A 10,090-nucleotide genomic window follows, 5' to 3' on the forward strand; every position below is an offset into this window, starting at 1 on the left:
GGCGCGGGGGAGGGCGCGCTCCGCACCGGGACGGGGTCCCCGCCGGCCAGCGCCACCCCACCCCCACCCCCCGGGGATGCGCTCTCGCCGTTCCCCGCGCTTTCCGCCGCCGCAGCCCCGCTCTCTGCGCGCCTCCCCGCCCCCGGCGTCCTGGAGGCAGGGAGCCTCCCACTGGCCAGATGTGGAAGGCGAGTTCAGGGACTTAGAAGGACCGAGATGCCCCGAGATGGGAGCACTTCGCGCGGGAGACCCCTGGCTGTGCTCCAGCCCCAGTGACCCCAGAGCCTCCTTGGGTACCACCCGGCATCGGTGGGCCGGGGAGAGAGGCGCGCGCACCTGGCCGGCTCCTGGGCCGCCTCCCGCTGGCCCCGAGCGGGGAGGTTTGCCAACCTGTGCAGGGGGCTGGCTGGCTGCGCTGCTCCCTGCACTCGGGGGTATTCAAGTGGAACCTTCAACCCCAATCGTCTCCCCAAGGGAGCGAGAGAAAGCCGGCCTCCTGCGTAGGATGGGTTTATCTCGCTTTCCCCGCATAAGCCCCGAGGCGGGACTGATGCTAGGAGCAGCCTGGGTTCCCTTCGGTAGTTTTTGAGCACTTTCCGGGGGCCAGGCGCCCTGCGTGCGAGGCGATGGGCAGGGGGCACTGAAAGCCGAGTTAGACACAGACCACAGAAGGAGGTCACCGTCCGTCGGGCGAAAAGATGGGCACGCATGTGGGCGATGTCCGTATTGTGGACGGGACGGCTGCGCCTGTCCCCTGCCCAGTGCCCCAGCGTAAACGCTGGCCTATATCCCCAGCCGTTCATCCAACCTGCGGGTCTCGGGCCCCTCCCTCCCTTTTCTTCCCTCGCGAATGGTCTTCCTCTCTTGGGCAAAACAAAACAAAATAAAACTTAGTTAATGCTCCTGTACGGCCTGCTACACATATTCATTTATAATCTCGAAACATTTGTTTTTTGTTCAGCTCCCCTTGGAGGCGGGGGCGAGGGGGCGAGGGGGCGGGTTCACTCTGCTTGCACCTAGGACGCGGTGGGAGCTGTGAGATCGCAGCCCTTTCACCACTGAGACGTCCTCCCGGGAACCACGCGCCGCCACCCTGGGAAAGCCCGTGTCCTCCCGCCCGATGCCCGCAGGCCAGAGAGGCCCAGCGTCTAAGGACTGCCTCCCTGGCCCCTGCCCCTGGCCCTGCAGCGGGATCCTTTCTGTGCCCGGGCCGCTCCTGGCTGAAAACACCTTGACCCAGACTCGCTCAACCTCGACTTTGAGTCACATTTTTCCTTTTCGAAAATTACACTTGGAAGAATTTTCAGAAAAAAAATACAAAGACGGTTATTTCTATTATCTCAAATTGACTATCAGTTACATTTTGGTATCGCTGCTTCCAATTATGTTTTTAAATCACTTGGTACAATACATGTACATTGTAAAAAATGAAAACTATGCAGGAAAATACAGAAGATAAAAGAAAATCAAATTTTTATCAGTCAGAAATAACTCTCATGAATATTAGATAAGTCCCAGACATCTTTGTAAACATATATATGGCATAGAAATATATATGGATTATGAATATTATATAAATACCAGGCATTTTTAGACATATATATTATAGAAATATATCTACGTGTGTGTGTGTGTGTGTGTGTGTGTGTGTGTGTATGGATAAATGCAGGGTTAAAATAAATGTCTTAAAATATCAACACCTTATAGTTGCTATTTTTAAATCTAAGATATTTCCTTTTCTCTTAATAGAAGAAAAGAAAGCTAACATGAAGCGGAAGGAATTGTTAAAAGTTAAGTGTTTGGGTTTTTGTTTTGTTTTTTTACTACATTTCCCTCAATAATTCTGGAAGGATTCAGAAGAGATGATGAACAAGAAGAGAGTGAGGTAATGGTGTTTTGTTTGGAGATGGCTCCATGTTAGGAGCAGGCCACTCCCTGCTGGGACGTTAGCTCACCGCCTCCCACCTCTCCTCTCCGTAGGGCACCTCCTGCAGCTGTTAGTTGTGTTATTGTGTTTCACTTGCCACCGTCCATTCTGTATCTGAAATGCCCATGCTTACTTGGGATTGGCTCTGTAATTACAGAAGGTTATGCTCACAACCAGTCCTTCCCTTTCCTACATCTGCTTCCTTTATCTTCAAAATCCACTCATTCATTTATCACGCATGCACCAGGTACCTACAGGACGGGCCAGGTCCCTGCTTTGGAGAAGGTTCCATTTGAGTAAGAAGAGGTAGACAAATAAGCCAATTGGCAAAGGTGCTTTCAACAGTGACAACCGCTATTGAGAGGGTAAATCTGGATGGAGAGCTAGAGAGGGAGGGGGCAGGAGGGAAACCAACTCCAGACAATCTGACCAAGCAGCAGCCAGCCATGCAGACCGGAGAGCGTGTTCCAGGCCAAGGGAACGTCAAGGGCAGAGGCTCGGAGGAACATGGAAACAAGATCATCAATCATTTCACAAAGGCTTATTGAGTCAGACAGGCACACAGTGGCAGCCACGGCGTTCTCCTCCTGGGCCAGGAGTCACGTGTCTTCAGCGAGCCATTCTATCCCCAGCTCAGTGAATTATGTAGAAGCCATGAGTGAATCAATGGACAGACATCCCGGACCTTGTGATAGCAGAAGAAGGGACAGGTGCCAGGTGTAGGAGACGCGCAAAGGGAGCCATCTAATTGGCACAGGCCGCGAAGGCTCCCAGGGGACGTGGAGTCTGAGCGGGACCTGAAAAGCGCTTGCAGTTCTCCAGTTTGACCGAGCGGAGAATGGGGCACTTGAGCCAAGGGAACAGCATGCATGCTTGTGGAGGTTGACAAACTATAAACAGTTCAGGGCCGAGGGAGTATAAATCACTGTTGGAAAAGCGGTGCAGGGTAGGCCAGATTCTGAGAGGCCTCTATTGCACGCCCAGGGATTTAGCCTGGGCCCTAAAGAAAGGAGGGGCTTCTGAGGATCTATGAGCAGGACCAAGACACAGGGGCTGTCTTACTTGGTAGGAAGATGGCCTTGCTGTCAGGCACAGAACAGATTTCAGGGGGACGTGATGAGAAACAAGGAGACCCATTAAGACAGTGATGGCGAACCTATGACACGCGAACTCATTTTTTTGGTTGATTTTTCTTCGTTAAATGGCATTTAAATATATAAAATAAATATCAAAAATATAAGTCTTTGTTTTACTATGGTTGCAAATATCAAAAAATTTCTATATGTGACACGGCACCAGAGTTAAGTTAGGGTTTTTCAAAATGCTGACACGCCGAGCTCAAAAGGTTCGCCATCACTGCATTAGGAGGTGGCAGCAAACATCCTGATAAGAACCAGTAAAGAGCCTGGACCCTAGAAGTTGCTTTGGGAACAGAGAGAAAGGTGAATGCAAAGGACATTTACAAAACCAACCCACATCGCCCAGCCGGTGTGGCTCAGTGGTTGAGTATTGACCTATGAACCAGGAGGTCATGGTTCGATTCCCAGTCAGGGCACATGCCCAGGTTGCAGGCTCGATCCCCAGTGTGAGGCATGCAGCCGATCAATGATTCTCTCTCATCATTGCTGTTTCTATCTCTCTCTCCCTTGCCCTTCCTCTCTGAAATCAATATATATATATATTGAAAACACACACACACACACACACACACACACACACGATAAGTCTAGGGAACAGGGAGGAATCAAGGGTGAGGGCCAGGTTGCTGGTTTCAGCAGTTGGGGGTTGGTCCTGTCCATTTCCCTACAGTATTAAATATTTTTTGTTAAATATGCCTTTAAATACTTAACAATGTACTCTGTGCCTATGGAGCATAAGAGATGTAGCCGTTTCTCTCTCCCTGAGCACTTTGACTCTTTCCAATCAGTCATTCTTCATCGTGCAGAAAACTGACATGGAAATCCTGGAGCAGGAGTCTCGGTGGGAACTGCGAAGGCGGACCTGGGAGGTCAAAGAGAATGAGGATTTTTGAAACTCTGCCTACTGACACGTTGTTCTTTGGGAAGGTTTTATCTGTGAGCCTGCACATGTCCTTGTAGTTCCAACCAAGATGTTCTTTGTCTTGGGAGACAAAGATGGGAGCACAGTTTAATGAGATAGAAAGAGAGAGAAGCATTTCAGTTTAATGAGATAGAAAGAGAGAGAGGAAAGGGGAGGAGAGAAAGAGAGAGAAAAAGAAAGAAAGAAAGAAAGAAAGAAAGAAAGAAAGAAAGAAAGAAAGAAAGAAGAGAGAGAGAGAGAGAGAGAGAGAGAGAGAGAAAGAAAGAGAACCACATCACATTTTTGTTTTAATTGCATGTTGAATTATTGCCAACAAAGACTACTCACATATGTGTTTATTGGCTCATTGCACTTTTTTAACGAACATATTTCACTCTGGCCCTATGCCCATTTTTCTAGGGAGGTGGGGTTTTTTTACTTTTTGGTATTTGTTCCCCAAATTAAGTCCCTTTTCTTATTTTCTTTCTTCCTTCCATCCTTCCTTCTTCTTTTGTCAAAAGCAGCTCACTATTTAAAAAAACAGCAAATATACCACCCACCAGAAATAGTCATTGTTAAGTCTTGGCTATATATCCTTCTGAATACTTACACACACACACACACACACACACACACACACACACACAGATTTTTCATCAGGAAAATAGAATCAATTCCACATTATTTGTAGTCTATTTGGGTTACTTAATATGATATCACAATCGTCTTTCCATGGCAGTACATATATTTCTGCAACATTATTTTTTAATAGTCCTGTAGCATTCCATTGTACGTTTCTATCATATTTTACTTAACCAGTACCTTATTGCTGGCAATTCATCTCACTTGCAAATTTTCATTATTAAACACAGTACTGCTACACACATCCTTGTGACTAAAACTTTGCATATGTCCTTAAGGATTTCCTTCGGGTAAATTCCCAGAAGTGACTTATGGGCTATTAACACTTCGTTTGCCATGTAAATTGTGACTATTTCTGCCTGATCTCTGACTTGCCTTTTCTTTTTGTGTATAAAGGCTTGTTTTATCCATTTGCTTTAATCTCAAGACGCTCATATTTAGCCGTCCTGGGATTTGTGATGTGTTCTTATTGTCTCTATGTTCAAGAGTCATTCCTCAGCCTGAGAGCTCATTTACCTCCTATAGGGCACATGCTGGTTGGTGCCCCAATACCCACTCAGCCTATGCCTGGGAGGGAATTCCACCTCTCTCTCTAGTGATCCATCCGGGATGCACCGCCTGACCCAATTCTGGACAACAGATGTGAAAGGAAGGCTTTCAGAGAACCGCAGTGAAAAACTGACTCTAAGCCAGAGACCAAAGACATATTGCTTCTCTTCTTGGGTTCAAAGAAAACAAGGATACATGTCTCTGTTGTTTAAGGCAGGGGTTGCCCTTAGAAGTGTTTTCAGCAGCATGTAACAGGAAAAGGGGCTTTCACCAAATAAGGGCTTCTATTTCCCATTAACCAGGAGCCTGGAGACCACCTGGTAGAGGTGCGGTGGCTCATGTGTAGCTGTCGGGTGGCTGGTGCAGCCTTAGGCATCACCTCCATGGTGAAAGCAGGAAAATGTGCGCCGAGTGGCCTCAGCCAAGACTGACCCTGTTCCCAGACAAAGCCAGTCTTCCCAGCAGCCCTCGGTGGGCGTCCAGTCTCATTGGCCAGAACTGTCAGGTGGCCTCTGCTACCTCCAAGTGAAGCTGCAGTCGCAGATACTTGGGTTTTGCAACCTCCGTAGCAAAGGCAGCCAAGCAGGAAGCAACACGGAATTGGGCCGGGTTGACCAGCGGCCTGTGTCTGCCTCTGCCAATTTGAGCTCAGGTTTCTGATCTGAAATAGAAGGCCTGGATTTTTTTTTTCTTTCTTCTCGTTGTATTAACAGTCTCCATGTTGACTTCTAAACTTCCTGATCTGTCTGAAAATTGTCTCTGTTAGATTTTGGAATTCTGGAACTTTCCTTACAACTACCCCGGAATATGCAAACACACACAGACACAGCAAACCCTGCGAATACTCTGAGGGCTGATGTTCAGAAGGCTGTGCTGAGAAGCTTGTCCCTGGTCCTCGGGGTCAGGAGGACTTAGGAAGGCCTGTTGCTGAATCCTGCCCTGAGCCGGCTGATGTGGCGTCCTAGGTCAGTGTAACCCTCCTGAGCTAAACTTGTAGAGGCCATGCCCTAGCGCCCAAGTCAGCAAGTCTGCAGCTTTGAGAAATGCCTGTTTAAAACCCAGAGACCAAGTCAGATGCCACCCACCGAAGGGAAGGTCTTCAAAGGAGTCACTGGGTTCGAGATACTGAAAATGACTCTGAGAGACAGAGATGACTGCAAGGAAAATTCCAGTCATCAAGTACCCAATTTTCCCCCACTAGAGTATGGATAGGTATATACTTATGTATATATTTTTATTTAAAAAAAAAAACTTCGTGGATGCTGCGAAGCAAGGCATGGGCTTTGGGCCAGAGAGAGCTCAGTGGGGATCTGCAATGAACTTTCACCAGGTCTCTGAGTCTGTATCCTCATCGGAGCAGTGAAAATAGTAACACCTACTTCACGGCATGCTTGTGGGGATATGGTCAGAGATAAGATAAATTCTGGGAGGAAGGTCCTGTCCACCTTTGTAATGTAGCTGCCCAGTCTGTGTGCAGCATTTGTATCTTCCTTTTTTTAAATATATTTTTATTGGTTTCAGAGAGGAAGGGAGAGGGAGAAAGAGAGATGGAAGCATCAATGATGAGAGAGAATCATTGGTCAGCTTCCTCCTGCACACCCCACATTGGAGATCGAGCCCAAAACCCAGGCATGTGCCCTGACCAGGAATAGAACCATGACCTCCTGGTTCACAGGTCAATGCTCAACCACTGAGCCACGCCAACCGGGCTATTTTTATCTTCTCGATTTTTTTTCTTAATAGTATGGCTTTATATTTTCTTATTTTTACATTTTGCATATTGGCTATCCGCATCCCCCCTCATGGGAATGTGAGCTCTAAGCACAGAGGGGGAATGTCACTTTACTAAAGTCACAAGACCTTATCTGTCTTGTTCATCTCTGTTTCCTCAGGGCCTAGTTTATAGCAGTTACTCAATAAAACATGTTAAACATTTATAGACTGAGTACAGCACCTAAGGGGTAGTCTCACGCCTAGTAAGTGCCTAGTAAATGTCAGTTCCCTTCTTCTACTCTTTCTCCAATACCTAGGCAGTAAGCTATTTTATAATAAGACCAACTCTCAGCATCAAAAACAGGACCCTAGTTCCAGCTTTGTTAGTGCAGAGCTGTGTGACTTTAGTAAAGTGACTTTCCCTCTCTGGGCTTCTGCTCTGTTTCCTTATCTGTAGAAGGAGAGGATCCAAGGAGATGATCACCTCCAGGCCTCTCAGTCTGCAGCTTTGTGATCCTCATGACTTGCGGTTATTAGACATAACAAAGGCCACCCATTTTATCTTATGTTCCCTGATAGAGGAAAGGGGACACCTCACAGAGAGAACTGTTTCCATGGAACCTGGCCTTGATGACTGATTACAACAACCAGACTGTCATGGCTGTCAGTAAAAGAGTCCACAGTAACTTTCCAACCCAGCCCCTCTCTATGCGTGGGCTCCAAGAGGTGAAACAGACCTGCCCAAGTTCACACGGCTAGTTGCAGGCCAAACCGGGACTAGAACTAGGCTTCTGAACCCCTAATGTCTCTTTCCTCCCTTATATATATCTCCAGGGTACTTCTTTATTTTTTCTAGATGAACCCCTGCCTTTTATCTGTCCACTTGAATGAATAGATATCTGTTTTGGGAGAAGTTAGTGGCACCCCAATGTACACTGCTAAGGGAAGTTGGATGAATGCTCTCGCGTGACTCTTATGACTTGATTCATGATGAAACACAAACCAGTCCCTAGTAGGCACGTGTTGTCACTTCCCACCAAGTTTCCTCGGCTGCTTGTCCAGTCCCGATTCGGGGGCTCACCATATTCCTGTCTTTTTTGGCTCCTGTATGCTTTATCCACCTAACTATCTAGACTCGGTGGTCTCTCAGGCCCAAGGGTTTCTGGAGAAGTCGAATCTTTTCCTTACAATGTCCTAGATTTCTGTACTTGGGTCTCAGGTCAAAACAAGTTACCTGGAATCTACTTGTCTTTTCCAATTTGCTGAACACAATATAACAATATTGTGTGGTCATGACACTGAACCTGGAGTCAACATTATCTGGTTACAATCTGCTTCTGCCACTCTCCAGACACATGGTAAAAAATAAGTCCTACAGCCCTGGTCAGGTAGCTCATTTAGTTTTTGCATTGTTCCCATTTACCAAGGTTGAAAAGTTGTGGGTTTGATCCCCAGTCAGGGCACATACAAGAATCAATCAATGAATAAGTAGAACAGTAAATCTCAATCTCTCTCTCTCTCTCTCTCTCTCTCTCTCTCTCTCTAATTTCTCTTTCTCCCTCTAAAATCAATCAATAAAAAATTTTTCAAAATAAGTTACACAGTGGGCTAAATGAGGCATTGTGGGTGTAGGTTACAGTGTTTGGCAGCTAGTAAGCTCTTAATTAACATTTGTTAAGAATGATCAGGACTTAAACCCTTGGCTTGTACCATATGTGTTAGTATTCCTTGGGTTTCATCTATAAATGAATGGAACAAACCCAGGAGAGAGAATGACAACATTTCTCTTCTTGAACAAACTCTAGCAGGGTTCCTCTCAGCCCGTTTCTCTACTCAACCTTGGCCTATAAATACTTGAACAAACACTAACAGAGTTTCTAACAGCTCAAGGCCACATCCCTGGGATGACCCTAGCCCCCCCTTACAGTGCCTGCCTGAGAAAACTCAAGGCTGCCCAAAGAATGGACTGTTCCAGCCGACACCTGAAGATAAGGCCCCTGTCTTCCAGCCCCAGTGGAAGGGGAGGACCCTAACTTTGATAAATACCAATTACAGACCCAGATGGGTTTCACATGAACCAGCACCCCTTCCCATCTTTTATCATTTTTCACTTCCCTGACTCTACTGAACCCCTCCATTCCCCGTCCCTACTCTGTCAGTCTCCCTTTAAAACTCCCAGTCACCTCTGTATAAGTTGGAATGGGAAGTCAATGCTTTCCCCTATGGTCAGTAGTTAGTGGGGAAAAAATATGTTTTCACTGCTCTAACTAATGCCTGGCTGTGTTCAGTGTGTGTGTGTGTGTGTGTGTGTGTGTGTGTGTGTGTGTGTGTTTTAATTTTTATGTATGTATTTATTTATTTATTTTGGTTGTGTTCATCTTTGACAGTAACGGTCCATGGTGTCTTCTGGGGCTCTGGGCTGATAATAGCTCTTCATCTCTTGTATGTAGCTTGCAATTTGGCCTGGGTCACCATCCCAAACAGCCTAAGTGGGAAAAGATCATGGAGGAATGTGGGAATGTGATAGAAGTGGTTCCCATGACGTCCATCCACATTCCTTTTCCCAGAACCCAGTGACATGCTGAGTGCCCAGGGAAAGAGGAGATGGACGTGGCGTGGAGCTGGTGGCCTCTGGCACACATTCTAATCAACTCCATCCTACCCCTCGCTAACGCTCTTTTTCTGTCTTTATAGTTGAAGTTTTTCTAACAGTGTAAATGTTGTAGCCTCAATAATCTCATGTGTCCGTGTACTAGTCAGCTTTTGCTGCTGCAACAAGTATGCCCCAAGTTTCCATGGTTGAAATTTACTTTTTTGCAGACATGCAGTTTATCTGTGGCTGTGCTCAGCTTGGTTCAATGTGTCTGCTCATTCCAGGACCTGAGCTGATGGAGGCGCCCAGGTGTGGGACAAGTTCCCACAGCAGAGTGTAAGAGCAGGGGAGACATCTGCAAACCCGGCATGTGTGCTTGGCGATTCTGCTCAGACTTGACAAATGGCACACCCACTTGCAGACCATTGGTCATATTAACATGGCTAAACCCACAGTCAATGGACACAGAAGTATCTTCTCCTGACAGGGAAGCAGGGCAAGAATGGGGAGAGAGTGAAAATGGTGAACAAACGATATAATCTATCAACCTATCATAGCCAGATGCTGCATTGAGGACATATCAAATACAGGGCGAGGCTAAAGTAGGTCTAAAGTTATGAGCATGA

Source organism: Myotis lucifugus, unplaced genomic scaffold, assembly GCF_000147115.1.
Source record: "Myotis lucifugus unplaced genomic scaffold, Myoluc2.0 scaffold_113, whole genome shotgun sequence".
NCBI classification, from domain to species: Eukaryota; Metazoa; Chordata; class Mammalia; order Chiroptera; family Vespertilionidae; genus Myotis; species Myotis lucifugus.